General features: G+C 44.6%; 10 non-coding genes across 10 annotated transcripts; 2 read left to right on the top strand and 8 right to left on the bottom strand.

Moving 5' to 3' along the window:
- Window positions 1-754: 754 nt before the first annotated feature.
- trnae-cuc (transfer RNA glutamic acid (anticodon CUC)) lies at window positions 755-826 on the top strand. The gene has a single exon. It is a non-coding gene; the product is annotated as a tRNA-Glu (tRNA).
- Window positions 827-937: 111 nt separating this feature from the next.
- trnay-gua (transfer RNA tyrosine (anticodon GUA)) lies at window positions 938-1,024 on the bottom strand. Its single transcript is given in 2 exon segments — window positions 938-973; window positions 988-1,024. It is a non-coding gene; the product is annotated as a tRNA-Tyr (tRNA).
- Window positions 1,025-1,149: 125 nt separating this feature from the next.
- trnae-uuc (transfer RNA glutamic acid (anticodon UUC)) lies at window positions 1,150-1,221 on the bottom strand. Its single transcript has one exon. It is a non-coding gene; the product is annotated as a tRNA-Glu (tRNA).
- A 1,107-nt stretch (window positions 1,222-2,328) lies between these two features.
- On the top strand, window positions 2,329-2,400 carry trnae-cuc (transfer RNA glutamic acid (anticodon CUC)). Its single transcript has one exon. It is a non-coding gene; the product is annotated as a tRNA-Glu (tRNA).
- Window positions 2,401-2,724: 324 nt separating this feature from the next.
- Window positions 2,725-2,796, bottom strand: trnae-uuc (transfer RNA glutamic acid (anticodon UUC)). The gene has a single exon. It is a non-coding gene; the product is annotated as a tRNA-Glu (tRNA).
- A 1,813-nt stretch (window positions 2,797-4,609) lies between these two features.
- Window positions 4,610-4,696, bottom strand: trnay-gua (transfer RNA tyrosine (anticodon GUA)). Its single transcript is given in 2 exon segments — window positions 4,610-4,645; window positions 4,660-4,696. It is a non-coding gene; the product is annotated as a tRNA-Tyr (tRNA).
- Window positions 4,697-4,821: 125 nt separating this feature from the next.
- On the bottom strand, window positions 4,822-4,893 carry trnae-uuc (transfer RNA glutamic acid (anticodon UUC)). Its single transcript has one exon. It is a non-coding gene; the product is annotated as a tRNA-Glu (tRNA).
- A 1,089-nt stretch (window positions 4,894-5,982) lies between these two features.
- On the bottom strand, window positions 5,983-6,054 carry trnae-uuc (transfer RNA glutamic acid (anticodon UUC)). Its single transcript has one exon. It is a non-coding gene; the product is annotated as a tRNA-Glu (tRNA).
- Window positions 6,055-6,960: 906 nt separating this feature from the next.
- On the bottom strand, window positions 6,961-7,047 carry trnay-gua (transfer RNA tyrosine (anticodon GUA)). Its single transcript is given in 2 exon segments — window positions 6,961-6,996; window positions 7,011-7,047. It is a non-coding gene; the product is annotated as a tRNA-Tyr (tRNA).
- A 125-nt stretch (window positions 7,048-7,172) lies between these two features.
- trnae-uuc (transfer RNA glutamic acid (anticodon UUC)) lies at window positions 7,173-7,244 on the bottom strand. Its single transcript has one exon. It is a non-coding gene; the product is annotated as a tRNA-Glu (tRNA).
- Between the last annotated feature and the right edge of the window lie 13,500 nt (window positions 7,245-20,744).

Below are 20,744 nucleotides of genomic sequence, written 5' to 3'. Positions count from 1 at the left end.
ATGGGCTAATAAAAGGAAATAATAAAATGGCTATGGGCTGACAGCGAAGCAAAAGAGGCAGAGCGAGCCAGCCAGGAGTCAAACCTGGAATCTTCTGATTCGTAGTCAGACGCATTATCCATTGCGCCACTGGCCCACCAGTCAGGCACCCTTGAGTGCATTTGCCTCGCCCAGGGGGTTCAGTTTCCTCCCATTGCTGTGTTGGCATAATAGACACTATAAACTGGTCGCAAAGCAAGGTCCTTGTTACAGTACCCATGCAATGCATCTGAAAAGACACATGGTATTGTATGGTAACCATTATCCCACTGACAAAGCAGCCTATTGTTGGACTGTCAATTTAAAATATTATTCAACTAATCCAATATTAATAATAACAAAAACTATGCACGCGACTTGTTGGTGTCCGACTGGGCAGAGGCCTGTCAAGACATCTACTTTATCTCATGCCATCAACAGGCCTGGAGCCAACGTCAGGAAGGGGTCTGATGAGGAGCCTGCTATAAAAAGCTTCAAGTTGGAGGCGTCACATGTTGGGGATCTTGGTTGCTTTGTTTTCATGGCAAGTTGTGGTGCTGTTAGGATATTCCTACAGAGCCTGTGATAGTTTCTCAGTGGAAGAACTGTGATCCAGGGTCAGAGAATTCTCCTCTCCTGAAGGAAAATTCCAGCCTTAGTGGTCTTGCTTGAGCAGTTGCTGCAAAATCTGTTAGAGGCACACAGCCAGGCTTGACGGGAAAGAGTCAGCAGACCTTCCCTGGTGGTCTAGTGGTTAGGATTCGGCGCTCTCACCGCCGTGGGCTGGGTTCGATTCCCGGTCAGGGAATGAGCTTTTGCCCTCCAGCGGCGGTCGCGATTGCAAAATGCTGGACTACCAACTCAAGCGCTGACGGCCTCGTCGAGAAGCATGGCCAATGAAATGTTTGCGAAAAAGACCTCCTTCGAGCCGGAGTCGAACCAGCGACCTAAGGATTGCCAATTTGCCACCTACAGTCCTCCGCTCTACCAGCTGAGCTATCGAAGGCACACCAGTTGGGGACAGAACCTAAACCTATCAGGTTTCGTAAGCTCCGCCTGCCGGCCAAAAGTGCTAGTGTCACAGAGAGACGTCCTGGCTGTTTCCATAAGTGAAGCAAAGACAACACGAACTTCCCATACCGGGAGTCGAACCCGGGCCGCCTGGGTGAAAACCAGGAATCCTGACCGCTAGACCATATGGGAACTTCCTCAAGCCTTGAGCAGGCCCTTTGGCTTTTAGTGTGTGACCGCCCCCCTTTAAGAATATGGGAATGATCCGAAGGGATTGTTTACTGAATTCAATTTCATCAGGCTCATCGGAGGGAGCTCTCATTTGCCTCGCCCAGGGGGTTCAGTTTCCTCCCATTGCTGTGTTGGCATAATAGACACTATAAACTGGTCGCAAAGCAAGGTCCTTGTGACAGTACCCATGCAATGCATCTGAAAAGAGCATGGTATTGTATGGTAACCGTTATCCCACTGACAAAGCAGCCTATTGTTGGACTGTCAATTTAAAATATTATTCAACTAATCCAATAATAATAATAACAAAAACTTTTGGCTAATAAAAGGAAATAATAAAATGGCTATGGGCTGACAGCGAAGCAAAAGAGGCAGAGCGAGCCAGCCAGGAGTCGAACCTCCAATCTTCTGATTCGTAGTCAGACGCGTTATCCATTGCGCCACTGGCCCACCAGTCAGGCACCCTTGAGTGCATTTGCCTCGCCCAGGGGGTTCAGTTTCCTCCCATTCCTGTGCTGGCATAATAGACACCATAAACTGGTCGCAAAGCAAGGTCCTTGTTACAGTACCCATGCAATGCATCTGAAAAGACGCATGGTATTGTATGGTAACCGTTATCCCACTGACAAAGCAGCCTATTGTTGGACTGTCAATTTAAAATATTATTCAACTAATCCAATAATAATAATAACAAAAACTATGCACGCGACTTGTTGGTGTCCGACTGGGCAGAGGCCTGTCAAGACATCTACTTTATCTCATGCCATCAACAGGCCTGGAGCCAACGTCAGGAAGGGGTCTGATGAGGAGCCTGCTATAAAAAGCTTCAAGTTGGAGGCGTCACATGTTGGGGATCTCGGTTGCTTTGTTTTCATGGCAAGTTGTGGTGCTGTTAGGATATTCCTACAGAGCCTGTGACAGTTTCTCAGTGGAATAACTGTGATCCAGGGTCAGAGAAGTCTCCTCTCCTGAAGGAAAATTCAAGCCTTAGTGGTCTTGCTTGAGCAGTTGCTGCAAAATCTGGTAGAGGCACACAGCCAGGCTTGACGGGAAAGAGTCAGCAGACCTTCCCTGGTGGTCTAGTGGTTAGGATTCGGTGCTCTCACCGCCGTGGGCTGGGTTCGATTCCCGGTCAGGGAATGAGCTTTTGCCCTCCAGTGGCGGTCGCGATTGCAAAATGCTGGACTACCAACTCAAGCGCTGACGGCCTCGTCGAGAAGCATGGCCAATGAAATGTTTGCGAAAAAGACCTCCTTCGAGCCGGAGTCAAACCAGCAACCTAAGGATTGCCAATTTGCCCCCTACAGTCCTCCGCTGTACCAGCTGAGCTATCGAAGGCACACCGGTTGGGGGACAGAACCTAAACCTATCAGGTTTCGTAAGCTCCGCCTGCCGGCCAAAAGTGCTAGTGGCACAGAGAGACGTCCTGGCTGTTTCCATAAGTGAAGCAAAGACAACACGAACTTCCCATACCGGGAGTCGAACCCGGGCCGCCTGGGTGAAAACCAGGACTCCTGACCGCTAGACCATATGGGAACTTCCTCAAGCCTCAAGCAGACCCTTTGGCTTTTAGTGTGTGACCGCCCCCCTTTAAGAATATGGGAATGATCCGAAGGGATTGTTTACTGAATTCAATTTCATCAGGCTCATCGGAGGGAGCTCTCATTTGCCTCGCCCAGGGGGTTCAGTTTCCTCCCATTGCTGTGTTGGCATAATAGACACTATAAAATGGTCGCAAAGCAAGGTCCTTGTGACAGTACCCATGCAAAGCATCTGAAAAGAGCATGGTATTGTATGGTAACCGTTATCCCACTGACAAAGCAGCCTATTGTTGGACTGTCAATTTAAAATATTATTCAACTAATCCAATAATAATAATAACAAAAGACAGTACCCATGCAATGCATCTGAAAAGAGCATGGTATTGTATGGTAACCGTTATCCCACTGACAAAGCAGCCTATTGTTGGACTGTCAATTTAAAATATTATTCAACTAATCCAATAATAATAATAACAAAAAATATGGGCTAATAAAAGGAAATAATAAAATGGCTATGGGCTGACAGCGAAGCAAAAGAGGCAGAGCGAGCCAGCCAGGAGTCAAACCTGGAATCTTCTGATTCGTAGTCAGACGCATTATCCATTGCGCCACTGGCCCACCAGTCAGGCACCCTTGAGTGCATTTGCCTCGCCCAGGGGGTTCAGTTTCCTCCCATTGCTGTGTTGGCATAATAGACACTATAAACTGGTCGCAAAGCAAGGTCCTTGTGACAGTACCCATGCAATGCATCTGAAAAGAGCATGGTATTGTATGGTAACCGTTATCCCACTGACAACGCAGCCTATTGTTGGACTGTCAATTTAAAATATTATTCAACTAATCCAATAATAATAATAACAAAAACTATGGGCTAATAAAAGGAAATAATAAAATGGCTATGGGCTGACAGCGAAGCAAAAGAGGCAGAGCGAGCCAGCCAGGAGTCGAACCTCCAATCTTCTGATTCGTAGTCAGACGCGTTATCCATTGCGCCACTGGCCCACCAGTCAGGCACCCTTGAGTGCATTTGCCTCGCCCAGGGGGTTCAGTTTCCTCCCATTCCTGTGCTGGCATAATAGACACCATAAACTGGTCGCAAAGCAAGGTCCTTGTTACAGTACCCATGCAATGCATCTGAAAAGACGCATGGTATTGTATGGTAACCGTTATCCCACTGACAAAGCAGCCTATTGTTGGACTGTCAATTTAAAATATTATTCAACTAATCCAATAATAATAATAACAAAAACTATGCACGCGACTTGTTGGTGTCCGACTGGGCAGAGGCCTGTCAAGACATCTACTTTATCTCATGCCATCAACAGGCCTGGAGCCAACGTCAGGAAGGGGTCTGATGAGGAGCCTGCTATAAAAAGCTTCAAGTTGGAGGCGTCACATGTTGGGGATCTCGGTTGCTTTGTTTTCATGGCAAGTTGTGGTGCTGTTAGGATATTCCTACAGAGCCTGTGACAGTTTCTCAGTGGAATAACTGTGATCCAGGGTCAGAGAAGTCTCCTCTCCTGAAGGAAAATTCAAGCCTTAGTGGTCTTGCTTGAGCAGTTGCTGCAAAATCTGGTAGAGGCACACAGCCAGGCTTGACGGGAAAGAGTCAGCAGACCTTCCCTGGTGGTCTAGTGGTTAGGATTCGGCGCTCTCACCGCCGCGGCTTGGGTTCGATTCCCGGACCAGGGAATGAGCTTTTGCCCTCCAGCGGCGGTCGCGATTGCAAAATGCTGGACAACCAACTCAAGCGCTGATGGCCTCGTCGAGAAGCATGGCCAATGAAATGTTTGCTTGTGAAAAAGACCTCCTTCGCGCCGGAGTCGAACCAGCGACCTAAGGATTGCCAATTTGCCACCTACAGTCCTCCGCTCTACCAGCTGAGCTATCGAAGGCACACCGGTTGGGGACAGAACCTAAACCTATCAGGTTTCGTAAGCTCCGCCTGCCGGCCAAAAGTGCTAGTGGCACAGAGAGACGTCCTGGCTGTTTCCATAAGTGAAGCAAAGACAACACGAACTTCCCATACCGGGAGTCGAACCCGGGCCGCCTGGGTGAAAACCAGGAATCCTGACCGCTAGACCATATGGGAACTTCCTCAAGCCTTGAGCAGGCCCTTTGGCTTTTAGTGTGTGACCGCCCCCCTTTAAGAATATGGGAATGATCCGAAGGGATTGTTTACTGAATTCAATTTCATCAGGCTCATCGGAGGGAGCTCTCATTTGCCTCGCCCAGGGGGTTCAGTTTCCTCCCATTGCTGTGTTGGCATAATAGACACTATAAACTGGTCGCAAAGCAAGGTCCTTGTGACAGTACCCATGCAATGCATCTGAAAAGAGCATGGTATTGTATGGTAACCGTTATCCCACTGACAAAGCAGCCTATTGTTGGACTGTCAATTTAAAATATTATTCAACTAATCCAATAATAATAATAACAAAAACTATGCACGCGACTTGTTGGTGTCCGACTGGGCAGAGGCCTGTCATGACATCTACTTTATCTCATGCCATCAATAGGCCTGGAGCCAACATCAGGAAGGGGTCTGATGAGGAGCCTGCTATAAAAAGCTTCAAGTTGGAAGCGTCACATGTTGGGGATCTTGGTTGCTTTGTTTTCATGGCAAGTTGTGGTGCTGTTAGGATATTCCTACAGAGCCTGTGACAGTTTCTCAGTGGAATAACTGTGATCCAGGGTCAGAGAAGTCTCCTCTCCTGAAGGAAAATTCAAGCCTTAGTGGTCTTGCTTGAGCAGTTGCTGCAAAATCTGGTAGAGGCACACAGCCAGGCTTGACGGGAAAGAGTCAGCAGACCTTCCCTGGTGGTCTAGTGGTTAGGATTCGGCGCTCTCACCGCCATTCGGCGCTCTCACCATCATTTCGCGATTGCAAAATGCTGGACTACCAACTCAAGCGCTGACGGCCTCGTCGAGAAGCATGGCCAATGAAATGTTTGCTTGTGAAAAAGACCTCCTTCGAGCCGGAGTCGAACCAGCGACCTATGGATTGCCAATTTGCCACCTACAGTCCTCCGCTCTAGCAGCTGAGCTATCGAAGGCACACCGGCTGGGGACAGAACCTAAACCTATCAGGTTTCGTAAGCTCCGCCTGCCGGCCAAAAGTGCTAGTGGCACAGAGAGACGTCCTGGCTGTTTCCATAAGTGAAGCAAAGACAACACAAACTTCCCATACCGGGAGTCGAACCCAGGCCGCCTGGGTGAAAACCAGGAATCCTGACCGCTAGACCATATGGGAACTTCCTCAAGCCTTGAGCAGACCCTTTGACTTTTAGTGTGTGACCGCCCCCCTTTAAGAATATGGGAATGATCCGAAGGGATTGTTTACTGAATTCAATTTCATCAGGCTCATCGGAGGGAGCTCTCATTTGCCTCGCCCAGGGGGTTCAGTTTCCTCCCATTGCTGTGTTGGCATAATAGACACTATAAACTGGTCGCAAAGCAAGGTCCTTGTGACAGTACCCATGCAATGCATCTGAAAAGACGCATGGTATTGTATGGTAACCGTTATCCCACTGACAAAGCAGCCTATTGTTGGACTGTCAATTTAAAATATTATTCAACTAATCCAATAATAATAATAACAAAAACTATGCACGCGACTTGTTGGTGTCCGACTGGGCAGAGGCCTGTCATGACATCTACTTTATCTCATGCCATCAACAGGCCTGGAGCCAACGTCAGGAAGGGGTCTGATGAGGAGCCTGCTATAAAAAGCTTCAAGTTGCGTCACATGTTGGGGATCTTGGTTGCTTTGTTTTCATGGCAAGTTGTGGTGCTGTTAGGATATTCCTACAGAGCCTGTGACAGTTTCTCAGTGGAATAACTGTGATCCAGGGTCAGAGAAGTCTCCTCTCCTGAAGGAAAATTCAAGCCTTAGTGGTCTTGCTTGAGCAGTTGCTGCAAAATCTGGTAGAGGCACACAGCCAGGCTTGACGGGAAAGAGTCAGCAGACCTTCACTGGTGGTCTAGTGGTTAGGATTCGGCGCTCTCACCGCCGCGGCCTGGGTTTGATTCCCGGTCAGGGAATGAGCTTTTGCCCTCCAGCGGCGGTCGCGATTGCAAAATGCTGGACTACAAACTCAAGCGCTGACGGCCTCGTCGAGAAGCATGGCCAATGAAATGTTTGCTTGTGAAAAAGACCTCCTTCGAGCCGGAGTCGAACCAGCGACCTAAGGATTGCCAATTTGCCACCTACAGTCCTCCACTCTACCAGCTGAGCTATCAAAGGCACACTGGTTGGGGACAGAACCTAAACCTATCAGGTTTCGTAAGCTCCGCCTGCCGGCCAAAAGTGCTAGTGGCACAGAGAGACGTCCTGGCTGTTTCCATAAGTGAAGCAAAGACAACACGAACTTCCCATACCGGGAGTCGAACCCGGGCCGCCTGGGTGAAAACCAGGAATCCTGACCGCTAGACCATATGGGAACTTCCTCAAGCCTCGAGCAGGCCCTTTGGCTTTTAGTGTGTAAGGTATCTGGGGTAAATCATTGACTCTGTCCTGAACGCAAATAAAGCACATTCTTCCTAAAAACCCAAAGTTTTTAGGATTAATGAAAATTACTGGACTTTGGTGCCAACAAGTCTGCTCCTAACACTTTTACGACCCTGGAACACTCGCCAGAGACTAACCCTGCATTCTCCCACTCACGTAGTCCAAGCTTCAAAGGAATTCCAGAGAACCCCCCCCTGTTGGGTGCTCAATGCACGCAGATACACACACACACATATATGAACTTTTACTACTCTCCTCATTTAAAGACATTTACTGAGGTATATTTGATATGTTGTTATGTTTGTCGATTGCCCAGGTCCTATGAAGGGACCTATGAGTGTGTGTTAGTTTAAAACAAACTAAAAGGGCAGTTAATTATGCTTTTAATGTAAATTTGCAATATAACTCTCCTTAAATGTCTTTCTTCCTATGTTCAGAATCCTTGTGAGCTGACAAGGTCATTTATGTAATTGAACAAGCCATAAAATGTATTTTACTATGTTTTACCATCTTTGAAATGATTCTGAACAAATTCTGACTGATCGTAAAACTTGTGAATGCGGCCATAATTTAGCTTTGACAAGACAAAGAGAATTTTGCCGCCAAGAGTTTCGTTGAATGTCATTGGCCAGTTCGCACCTCAGAGGTGTGGACTCCAGTTCCTTTAAAGAGAACTGGACTCGCTCTTCCTGTGCTCTGTCTTCCCTCTCTGGCCGGTACCCCTGTCTTCCCTCTCTGGCTGGTACCCTGGACTGCTCTTCCTCCAACATGTGACGCGCGCTTGACTGTCTCGCTCGCTCGTACTCTGGACTCTCCCTTCCTTCATCATGTGACTCCTTGGTCCATCGGGACCTCGTGTTCATGCGATGACCCATCTTTCCTTTGTTTGTCTAGTTCAGTTTTATTTTCCTTTTTGTATTCTCCTGTAAAGTATTTGGGCCATTGGGTAATATGTATTCAATATTTAGTAATTACAAATTAATAACTATTAATACGGGTTTGACCCTGATAACAATACATGTTAAAAATCACCCGGCAAAGGGGGTTACGTTGCCAATCCGTTATGAACGACTGAATACAATGGATGTATAATCAATTATTCATACAGATCGGCAAGATAGATCAATTTTATTTATCAATAATCAAATCATAACGAATTATAATTCAATATTCATATACAAATTGTCTAGAATATATAGATTCTCAGGATACTCCTCAATGGAATTAATTAGTATCGAATAATCTGTTTGTCCAGCAAACTGATCATGGATCTTCATCAATTTCCACAGAGAAATTACCTTTAAGAGACTCGCAGGAAGAGACGATCTTTACGGCCGTAAAAGATAGCTCTCCTGTTTTGTCACAATACTATTTAAAGTATTATACCATTTCAAAGCTTGTAGCTGATCGAAACATTTAAGTGATTTGAAGTATGAGCACAGGCAGAATCAATCAATGAATATATGTATTTAATAAAGGTGATTACGTATACGGTTAATAAACGTTACAAGGAATAAATGTATTTACAAACACAATAAAACATCGAGGAAGGAGAATGCATATAGAAAGAGAGAGAGAGAGAGAGAGAGAGAGAGAGAGAGAGAGAGAGAGAGAGAGAGAGAGCTGGTGAGTTTGGCAAAATTCATCAGACACAGAACCGTTAAGAGAGACACTTAGAGTCAAATCGTACCCTAATTAGGGCAGGCAATCTTAGCAGTATTTAGATCTCGATAGGAAACGAATACTTGCTGATCATGTTCTCTCGTATACGTGTGTGTGTGTTCCGAACCCGGTCAGAGGTCCTTTCCGGCGCGCCCGTGTGGCGGGATGTTCAAATCGTCCGTTGAAGGTGTTGCCAAAGAAATGATTCAAACTAAGTTCATTTCACTCGCCGGTGAGAATGAACAAAGGAGAATACAAAAAGGAAAATAAAACTGAACTAGACAAACAAAGGAAAGATGGGTCATCGCATGAACACGAGTTCCCGATGGACCAAGGAGTCACATGATGAAGGAAGGGAGAGTCCAGAGTACGAGCGAGCGAGAGAGTCAAGCGCGCGTCACATGTTGGAGGAAGAGCAGTCCAGGGTACCAGCCAGAGAGGGAAGACAGAGGCAGGAAGAGCGAGTCCAGTTCTCTTTAAAGGAACTGGAGTCCACACCTCTGAGGTGCGAACTGGCCAATGACATTCAACGAAACTCTTGGCGGCAAAATTCTCTTTGTCTTGTCAAAGCTAAATTATGGCTGCATTCACAGGTTTTACGATCAGTCAGAATTTGTTCAGAATCATTCCAAAGATGGTAAAACATAGTAAAATACATTTCGTCCCCTTGGAATTATAAGGTTCTATCTGACATTTTTGTCAAAATTGAGTTATTCACATATTCTTATTCTGTGACAACTTATTTACATTATGTGATGTGTTTTTTCAAATTGTGTACATTGTGGGACTTTTTATTGAAAAAACAAAAAGGTTCTATCTACAAAATCGAACTCTAACTTGGCTCTATAAGGTTCTATCTGCGTGAGCCAATCAGCACTTGGAATGCACAGAAGAGGACCAATCAGAATCAACTTTATATGTCATGTCGCCAACTTTTCCTTGAAGACAAAAAGAAACCCCATAAAGGCATAATGCTATACATTTACAGTAAATTAAATATTCACTAAATTGTGTAGTGTTATGAAGTGGCTTCAATTTGGCCATTTTCTTTATAGTGTATTGGTTATTACAGTTTTTTACAATCACTTTGTTACTATTTTTAGAACCTTGATGTCATTTTTCACAACTCTAGACACAAAACTCTCAACCAATGATCAAAATGCAAATTTTTCAAAACTCTAACCCTTTCCTCAATTGCTTGGATACAATACACATAAAACTTAGATCATTTGTTCATTTAACAAAAATCACCTGTTCAATATGACACAACTTAACATCAAAGTACTACTATTTCAAAAGGCAATTCACACATTACATTTCAAATGAGTGTCTATTCATTTCAGTACAATGATCTAACTATCAAGTGATACGACTGCTCAAAATGATAAGTAACTGTTGCATTACTCTTACTGTAATGCATAGTTGTATGGAAACAGACAATCAATCTTCCATGTTTACAGTAAATCATGAAAGTTTCAAGATAACGAGATTCATTGTCACCAATTTGCGTGGAGCATGAACCAATTAGACTACAATATCCATGGATGACGCCTGCAATGCCATCGCAGCAGACCAGTGTCAGGCCTGGATTCGCCATGCCGAAGGTGTTTTCCAAGATGTTTGGCTAATGAAAACATCCATTGTGATGTAGATGAGAACCTGTGGCCAAATCCACAGCACAGAGTTGATTACAATGTAGAAATACAGTAATCACTACAGTTTTGTTTCTTACAGTACAACCAAGCAAGTTGAGAAACACTGCATTTGATGTTTTACAGTAGTGTCTTTTCTTTTCTATTTCATAGCTAATTATTTTTGCTTTGATTCAAATAAACCTATGTTGTGATTGTACTGTAGTGTTTTGCATCAATATATTACAAACTTTGTTCAATGATTCCACTGTGTCTGTAGTATTCTCTCTACTACTACTGTACTTTTACAGAGATGTATTTACTGTACATGTAGTACCATAATGAAACCTGTATCCCCTTTTTTGTTCTACAATATTTAATGATCACCCACACACAAGCAACCGATAGTTTCACTGTGTCATTGTTCGTACAATCATTAAATATTGTAGAGCAAAATAGGTGATACAGGTTTCATTATGGTACTACATGTACAGTAAATACATCTCTGTAAAAGTACTGCAGTAGTAGAGAGAATATTACAGACACAGTGGAATCATTGTGAACAAAGTTTGTAATATATTGATGCAAAACACTACAGTACAATCACAACATGGTTTTTTGAATCAAAGCAAAAATAATTAGCTATGAAATAGAAAAGAAAAGACAGTACTGTAAAACATCAAATGCAGTGTTCCTCAACTTGCTGTAAGAAACTAAACAGGAGTGATTACTGTACTTCTACACTGTCATCAACTCTGTGTTGTGGATTTGGCCACAGGTTCTCATCTACATCACAATGGATGTTGGAAAATGACATCTTGGAAAAAACCTTTGGCATGGCGAGTCCAGGCCTGACACTGCTCTGCTGTGATTGGCAGAATTGGACACGCAGTTACAAGGGCCTGCATCTATACAGTACTGTACTGTCAATACTGTACATAGTCTGAAAAGGTGGTACAGTATTTGGCACCATAGACACAATGTCTGATGAAGCATTACAGTATGACAAAATATTAGGCTACATCCATGGACATTGTAGTCTAATTGGTTCATGCCATGCTAATTGGTGACAATGAATCTCATTATCTTGAAACTTTCATGATTTACTGTAAACATGGAAGATTGTGTGTCTGTTTCCATACAACTATGCATTAAGAGTAATGCAACAGTTACTTATCATTTTGAGCAGTTGTATCAATTGATAGTTAGATCATTGTAAGGAAATGAATAGACACTCATTTGAAATGTAATGTGTGAATTGCCTTTTGAAATAGTAGTACTTTGATGTTAAGTTGTGTCATATTGAACAGGTGATCTTTGTTGAATGAACAAATGATCTAAGTTTTATGTGTATTGTATCCAAGCAATTGAGAAAAGGGTTAGAGTTTTGAAAAATGTGCTTTTTGATCATTGGTTGTGAGTTTTGTGTCTAGAGTTGTGAAAAATGACATCAAGGTTCTGAAAATAGTAACAAAGTGATTGTAAAAAACTGTATTAATTATCAATGAGGTTATTATTAATAACTATTATTATTATAGTTATTATTATCTGAATTATACAAATATGCAGTGAGTAAATTGAATATTTAAAAAAAACATTTAACATGCAAGTGTGTGTGTGCGCGAGTGTGTGAAAATGGGTGTGTGTGCGAGTGTGTGAAAGTGTGTGTGTGTGTGTGTGTCCGAGTGTGTGTGTGCGAGTGTGTGTGTGTGTGTGTGTGTGTGTGTGTGTGTGTGTGTGTGTGTGAAAGTGTGTTGGTGTGTGTGCGTGTGTGTGAGTGTGTGTGTGTGTGTGAGTGAGAGAGAGTGTGTGTGTGTGTGTGATTAAAAAATTAGTCTGACATTTTTTGTGATCATATAGTCAGTGAATCATTTTTCAATGATTATAAAACTTTATGAATTAATTTGCTGAAGCATGTCGATTTTCTTGTAGTTTTTAAAGTCTTAAAATGTCTTAATTTTTACAATTTTAAGCCTTAAAGGTCAAATAGTTAACAATTTCATTGATGGGGTCTTAATTACAACAATAAACGTTAGCATGTTATTTCAGCCATACTGATGTCTAGAGAGAAAGCCATTTCACCTGGCCCACTTTAGCTGGAATAAAGTCCTGCTCAGATGTATTACAGTAGCTGCTTTCTGTCTAAACAAAAGAAAGATTAAAGTAACAATTTCTGCAATAATGTGTTTAATTACCCACCAAATTGGTAACGGAAATTAAGATTCTGCACTGGACAAAATATTTAGACCTACCTTGCTTAATTTGAAATGTCCTAAATACATGGAAGTGCTAAAAAATATGAAATAAATGTCATAGAAAGGATACAATTTTTACTTTCTAACACATGTTGAGACATTGTTACAACATTAATTTTATATTTAATGTTCAAATAATGTTTTGGCAGATAGAACCTTATAATTCTAAGCAAAAAGTGTTTTTTTAGAATTAGAAGGTTCTATCTGCGTTTGACCCATTCCAAAAAAAACCATTTACAAATTTGAGAGGATTTTGATATTTTATATTTAGAATACATTTAGGGTCCCTGTTATTTTCATGTTTGAAAGAAACTTGTTCCCCATATAAATTTTCCTATATGTAATGCAAAAACTTTGAAGCTCAATATCTCAAAACTGCTCAGAACGCAGATAGAACCTTATAATTCCAAGGGGACGATTTTATGGCTTGTTCAATTACATAAATGACCTTGTCAGGTCACAAGGATTCTGAACATAGGAAGAAAGACATTCAAGGAGAGTTATATTGCAAAGTTACATTAAAAGCATAATTAACTGCCCTTGCAGTTTGTTTTAAACTAACACACACTCATAGATCCCTTCATAGGACCTGGGCAATCGACAAACATAACAACATATCAAATATACCTCAGTAAATGTCTTTAAATGAGGAGAGTAGTAAAAGTTAATATATGTGTGTGTGTTTGTATCTGCGTGCATTGAGCACCCAACAGGGGGGGGGGTTCTCTGGAATTCCTTTGAAGCTTGGACTAGTGAGTGGGAGAATGCAGGGTTAGTCTCTGGCGAGTGTTCCAGGGTCGTAAAAGTGTTAGGAGCAGACTTGTTGGCACCAAAGTCCAGTAATTTTCATTAATCCTAAAAACTTTGGGTTTTAGGAAGAATGTGCTTTATTTGCGTTCAGGACAGAGTCATGGATTTACCCCAGATACCTTACAGTCCCCCTTTTCGTCCGATGACGTCCCTTTGTGGACATCATCGGACGACACATCACAATGGGCGGATGGCAGGTGAATCATGACTCATGCAGCAGGTGGTTATTAGGGCTGAGGATTCAGCTCTATGAGGTTCGAAGCTGCCTCTGGCCTGGTCTCTGACTTGGCACCCCCTTTTTGCGGGTTTCGTCCGAAACCTTTCGTGAGCTCGGCTGAAGATGTTTGCATCTCGTTCAGTCTCCTGTATAGGATGAAGGCCAAGCCCAGTGTCAGGGTGTGTCTGACTACCATAGAGGTACACAGTGCAGTGTCGGCTGCGGTCCAGGCTTGGACAACAGGTGAGGTAGTCAGAATGGGTAGTCGAGACAAGGCTTGGAGGGCTGTGTCGATAGGAGCAATGTCAATTAGCTGGGATGGCACCTTTCAGTACTCGACTCCACATGCTCTGGTTGAGCAAGATGACACGGGTGACAGTGTCGTGCTGGTCGTAAGTGAGTGTAGCTGTGCGCACAGGAGTGTTAATGAGCCACCTGTCACCTGCAATCTCTGCTTGCGTCTTGGTGACTTGAGTGCGAGGCTTGGCTTTGGCAGGACAGCGGGTGTCGCTGATCATAGGTTGCAATCCACAGATTCCGTCAGTGTTGTCTCTGAGGAAGGGTTTGCTAGGACAGGGATAATGAATGTCTTTAGTCAAGGTGCACATGTGCCGGTTTGGGGCCAGGTGCATTTGTAGAGGGTCAGTTGGGGTGGTGATGGCGGAAGCCAGCACGGTGTTTACAAGGCTTAAGGGTATCAGGTGCGGTGGAATTTTTACCCATGGCTAGGCTGGCAATGGGGGAGGTCACCTCCCGTAGCATGTCTGTCATCAGAGCTTTCTGGAAAACAGTAACCAGCTGTTTCATCGAGTTCACTGTCTGGTTCAGCAGAACGCTGTGGGTGTTGAGAATTACCACGATTCCCTTAAATGTCTTGTCAGTGATCTGCAGGGAGGCACTCTGTGTTGTGAGTTGCTCCTTTAGCAGTGGGATCTCAGTTTGAATTTCAGTCACATGCCGTCTCATGGTGGCTAGGTTCACTGCGTTGACACTGGACATGTCAACGTTGAACAGAGTTCCGACAGCAGCGGCGGCTCCGAGCAAAGCTACCAGGAACCGTTTAGAACGGCGGTTGTGTCCACCTAAGTCTGCTTGTGTGACAGTCATTTTATCACGTTGGTTGAGCATGTGTTCGAGGGGGTCCTCTGTCCATCGGGCACGGGTCCAGATGTATTGGGCTACTGTGCTGGGGTGAGGTGCTCTGTAGATGTTGCGTGGGTCGCGTCGAACACACACTTTCTGGGTGTGGGTCCTGTGCTTGGTGATCAGGATTCCCGGTTGTTCTCTCCGGACGATGCCTGCTGCCGGACCTGGTGAGATGTCCGATTGCGGCTGTCCTCTGGTTGGCTGGAGGCACCGGATGAAGAACCACAACAGCATCCTGCAAAAGACAAAGGGGAGAGGGAGAGAGAAAGGGAGGAAAGATCTCAGCGAGTGTCGTCCTTGCTTGGCTAGGACAGTCTTTTCGCTTCGAGGACGCCGGTATGCCACTTGCTTCGGTGTTCTGGTGCTGCGGTTGGCAGCACATGGTGCATCGTGGGCATACACTGGCATGACCCCCCTTTTGCACTGTGGCATCACAAGCTGTGGCGCAGTGATGTCACCAGGTGCAGAACACGTAGAGTTGTCCCGTGCACGCAGCATGTGCTTGGTGAACTGCAGTGGTCTGGGGCACCGGTTGTCTGTTTGTTCAGACGCCTTGCGTGGGTGGTTGGAGGGGTATGAGGGGTGGTTTCTCATAGTGGGCATTGAATTGTCATTGGTGAGCTGGAAGGTGCAGGGTAGCGAATTCAAACCTTCATGTGGTGCTGAGGCTGTGTCTTCATGGCTGGCTGCGGGAGTTCCCGTGACCTTGGTGACCTCGAAGTCTGGCTCTGCGGGAGTTCTCGTGACCTCTGTGACCTGACAGTCTGGCACAGGTGACCTGTCTGACGGGAGGGGGAGAGGTTCCTGAACTTGAGCCCAAACTTTCAGCTGTTTGAAGTCCAGTAAAGGCTCAAAGCGATCTAACAGGTCTTTGCCAATTAGAAGTGGGTGAGTGTTCATTTGTGAGATGTACACTGGGTGGATCAGACCCATAGAGCCAAGTGTAAGGTGAACTGGAGCTACCTGTTCGAGCCGAATGTCGTTCTGGCTGTATGACTGCACAGTCAGCTCACACGTTTGAGATGTGAGAGTTCGATCTTGTTTCTTAGCTTTGAATCTGAGTCTTTCAAAAAGTTCAGCTGATATTAAAGTGAGGTCTGAGCCCGTGTCGACCAGGGCTTCAAGCCTCACCTCATTTTCCAGCGTGACAGCCAGGTAGAGTTTCCGGGCCACCCCCTTTTGGATTCTTAGGTTCCCCAGAAATCTTGGCGTCGGGGCTGGTGTGGTGATCGATGGGTAGTTAGGGCTGGTCTCGGGTGGTTCGCTGCGGAGGCAGTTAGCCAAAACAGCATTTCCTGGTACTTTGTGGTGTTGGACCCAGTCGTGGGAAACTGTGCTGTCATGCTCAGGAAGTGCAGCTGTCAGCTGAGGTGGCTGGATGATGCTGTCACTTTGTGATGTGACAGCTGGCTCTGTGGCCTGTGGCCGACGAGCAGTGTTCAGGGTGCTTGGTCTTACGCTTAGACACAAGACGTCGGGCTCATCCTTCCTGTGTCCCTTGTGAAGTTTCCTGTGAAGAAGCTCTTTCAGCACCTTCAGGATCTCCGCCGTCTCTGACGGGGCCATACGATTTCTATCTGATGTGGGCTCAGACCTGGGCTCGTCGGTGGCATGTCGAGAGGGGCTCCATGGCCTGTTTTCTGGGCTTGGGGTTCTTGGTGATGGGGGTCGGCTATTTCTGGGTCGCCGGCTGGTTTCCCAGAATCTTTCAGAGCGCTCGCTCTGGTGTCTAGGATGTGCACCATCACAGTTGTGCTGCCCTCTGTTGGCCTGGAACGGTTCTGACTGTCTGTGAAAAGGGCTGTGGTGTTGTGGGGCGCCCTCTAGAGCCAGCTCTGAGTAGTGCTCAGAGACAGAGTAGATTTTGTGGTCTTTCAAAGTCTTTTCGGACACAATCTTTTGCTTAATGTGAGCTTTGTGGGCCAAGTCTCGTAGCTGTTGGGTAGACATGCTACGGGGACAGGCCAGGATGCCTAAGTGATGACTCACTGTGGGATGCAGATTTCGAAGGAACAAAGTTCTGAAATTGACATCCTCTTCCATATAAGGCTGGTTCCGTGCTCCGAAGTAGGCTTGTCGGAGTCGGCTGTAGTAGCTCTGTGGGGTTTCAAGTCGGGCCTGCTGGAGGTCCATGGCGGTGAACAACCCTTGGTCTGATTCTGGATCAGAGAATTCACGGATCAAAGCTTGTTGCAGCTGCTGGTAGTCCGTTTTGATAGTCTCTGTTTGACGGTCAAGGAAGCTGCGCACATCACGACTGGACGTAATTCTTAGCAGGTACAATCTGTCCCAAGCGGTCGCGTTGGTGACAGTTTGTAAGTGAAAGTCAATGTCTTGCAGGTAGGCATGCACGTCGTGGCCTCCTGCAGGGTTCGGAGTGAACGTAGGGATGTGTCTGGCCAGGTTGTCAAGTTCTTTGGGGGCCGTGCCGTGGTTAGGGGCAGGGGTTCTCTTGAAGGCCCCCCTCCTTGCTGCTGGCGGGGGTTCTTGTGCGCTGGCTAGTGGTGTCTTGAACGGTGGACTTTCGCCCCCCTTTTCAGCTCTTAGCTCTTGGCTGAAAGATGCGGACCGGCTGGTCAGGGGAAACTGTGTGGTGTGTGTTTCCCCTTCCTGGTCACTCTGCAGTCTATACGAGTGTTTCAGCTCTGTGCGGACAATGTCAAGTTCGTATTCGAGATCGTGTCTCTGCTGAACAAGCTCGTGGATTTTAGCTTGGGCCGCTAGCAAGTGTTTTTTGCAGGCCTTGGCTTTAGTGTCTCTTTCTTTTAATTCAGTCTCTGCTCTTGCAAGGAGAGCTTCACCATGTCGGAGTTTCTTGTCGAGTTCCTCTCTGCTTTCTTTCTCCGACTGCTCTCTTTGGTCTGTGTCCAGACGAAGATCAGACAGGGCTTTTTGGAGTTTTTCCACTTTTTCTTGTAGCTCTGGGTCTGTTGCATCCTTTTTCCCGCGCTGGTCGTGGGTCTCAAGGAGTAGCTGGTCCATTGGATGCGGGAACATTTTAAATTTGTTTATGAGCAATTCAGTTTCAATCTATGTGTATATTGTTATTTAGTATTGTATGCGCGTTTCGAATCGTGAGCCAAAGCGCGCAGCGCGAACTCACTGACTAAACTGAGTAAAGGCACAAAGCCGAATTCAGGTAAGCACATTAACAGCTGCTAAATATGTCTTAACATTTTAGTCACTGTTAATTGCTAAATTAAACTGCAGTTATATTAATAATATTAAAATTGCCTCTGTAAAGACGCGCTACATTTTAATATTAAAAACTCCCCTGTCCGAACGAGATTCCTCTAACAGGGTGAAGACAAGATTTAGTGAAACGATGCTCTTTCACTATTCTTAAAAAGGCCTTATAATCGTTAGATTAACGATAAACTCCTGGTTAAACATTGACGTAGCTACTCAATTGTAAAAACCTAAAGCATATTTAATCATAGGTGCTATTTGATATATGTTATGGGAGTCGAAAAACAGATGAATAATTCCTGTTTTCTCTCGCACAACGCAGCGACGAATCCTGCTAGATGTGCTTGTAAAACATAGCACCGAAAAAATCCAACACTGAAAACATTTGTCATCATAAATGCTATTTGATAAATGTTATTTGGATCCGAAAAACAGATGCCTAATTCCTGTTGTCCACAATTTACGTGTAGTGCAGCGAAGAAATCCTGCCACACACTTTTGTGAAATATAGCACCAAAAATCCGCCGAGATTTAAAGTTTTATGTTTGTGATCTATGCAGTAACGGGGCGTGCCCTTAGATTTGAATCACATTTGAAGCAGGCTGGTTGTTATTCCGCTGACAAACACAAGAGGGCAACCTTTAAGTGTGTGACAGTCTCAAATCACTACCACGCCCTGACTTCACCCCGCATGAACGAAAATTGCGCCATCGTGTGGGAATTCGCAAACAGGTCACTCTGTTCTAAAAATTCTCTCGTTTTTTTTCATTTTTCCTGTGATTATGAACTTTGCAGTCTAACTTTCAATACATATTCGCATTGGAAAGCTTTGCTTGTGTTAATATTGTTGAACGTTAGATAGTTCTCCTGCCTCTAACTGTTTGTACTTGGCTTGAGTTTGATTCAAACAGGATTTGGATTAAAATTTAGAGTGAAGTCTCAGCTCAGACTCAGCCACTGTTTAACCCACTTGGAAGGAATTAAGCCATCTAATGGCCATCTCCTGCTAAGTCGGTTCACAGCTGTCGAGTCTCTTCACTCTCTCTTTGCAATTCTGTTTTGAATCACTTATTGCTACTTCTCTCTTTGGATTATTTCATAATTATTAATGATACCTTGCAGTAATCTTGATTTACTATCAGATATAATTCTGATCTTGAACTTCCTTTACACGCTTATTTGAATTTGGTTCAAACAACTTTGAATTTAAATTTAAATTAAGGTGGCTGATTCAACCAGGTTAACGACAGAGAGGAAGTGCGTCCCCTTGTGGCGAAAACCCACTACTACGGTACACCTCCTCCTGCGTTCAGCCTGCTCTTTAGTTCTACCTTTCTCTCTTGATTATTTCATAATTATTAATGATACTTCATTGCTATCATTGGTGATTAGCGGATATTATTCTGATTTTCCTTTTAATTCTTCTTACATGCTTATTTAAATTTGATTTAACCTTCGTTGAATTTGATTTGAATTAAGTTTGTCCATTCAAGTCAGGTGGGCCACCACTGAGGAAGTACGTACCCTTGTGGCACAAACACGCTACGACAGCCTGCTTCCTCCGTGTTTCATCTGGCTTTCCTTATTCTCTATTTTCTCTTTTGGGTTAGGTCATTTTGATAATTACCAACATTATCATAATTTCCTTTTGTTTATTATTATTTAGTAAAGCCTTTGCCTTTATTTCTACACACATAATTACTCAATTTGGATAAAAAAGAAAGCCTTAATTCACTTTAAGTTTCACTTGCTAAATCCTGTTCTGTATTTGTACGTAGAATTCCCTAGGGCACTGTGGTGATTCGACAGGCATCTCTGGTTGGTTTCCGGCAAGCTGGTTTGTCTGACCGGCGTTACCGACGCGGACCGTGAGTGAGTCTCGGACTTTTCTGTCTCTTTCCATTTGGTGCGACACATGAACTGTGTCATCAGCAATCTGGCACTCCAAAGTCGCAGATTGTTTGAGAGGAACGCACCTTGGTACAGATGAACAGAGAGGCCCGGGGACACGGCGGTTGAGTGTGGGGTCGACGGAAGGATTAACCACGACGCTGGCTCCAACCAGAGTGACCGCAAGTCACCCAGGCAAACTAAATAAGGTAAAACCCATCTGGATAGCAGGCTCAGGCCTCGTTATCCCCTGCAACACTCTCTGTGTTAGTATATCTCCCATTTCATTACAGACCTATTAATTTGTTTTGTTTCATTTTACTGCAATCTTTTCTATCTCGCTATTTTTCCGTTCTGTTGTGATTTGTTTCTTTCAGTTCACCTAGAAACAGAGCCTATGAGAGACACGAAGGACAGCTAAATAACAGATCGACCACTGAGCAGCTAGCGTCACCACGTGACTCCTTAGGCTGCCGCCCTGTCAAAATCTTTATTTAGGCCCTGCGCTGACCTACGCAAATTGTCCCAATCTAACTGTCTGCATCAGTTAGCCAAAATTCTCATAGACGGCATAGCCCGTATTAGCATAATTCGTTAACGGTAGAACGAACTTGCCTTGGTCTCTTTGTGTGT

The sequence above is a fragment of the Rhinichthys klamathensis genome, unplaced genomic scaffold, assembly GCF_029890125.1.
Source record: "Rhinichthys klamathensis goyatoka isolate OS25496 unplaced genomic scaffold, OSU_Roscu_1.1 h1tg000249l_1, whole genome shotgun sequence".
In the NCBI taxonomy this organism is placed as follows: Eukaryota; Metazoa; Chordata; class Actinopteri; order Cypriniformes; family Leuciscidae; genus Rhinichthys; species Rhinichthys klamathensis.
This window is presented reverse-complemented; position numbering and strand designations above follow the sequence as displayed.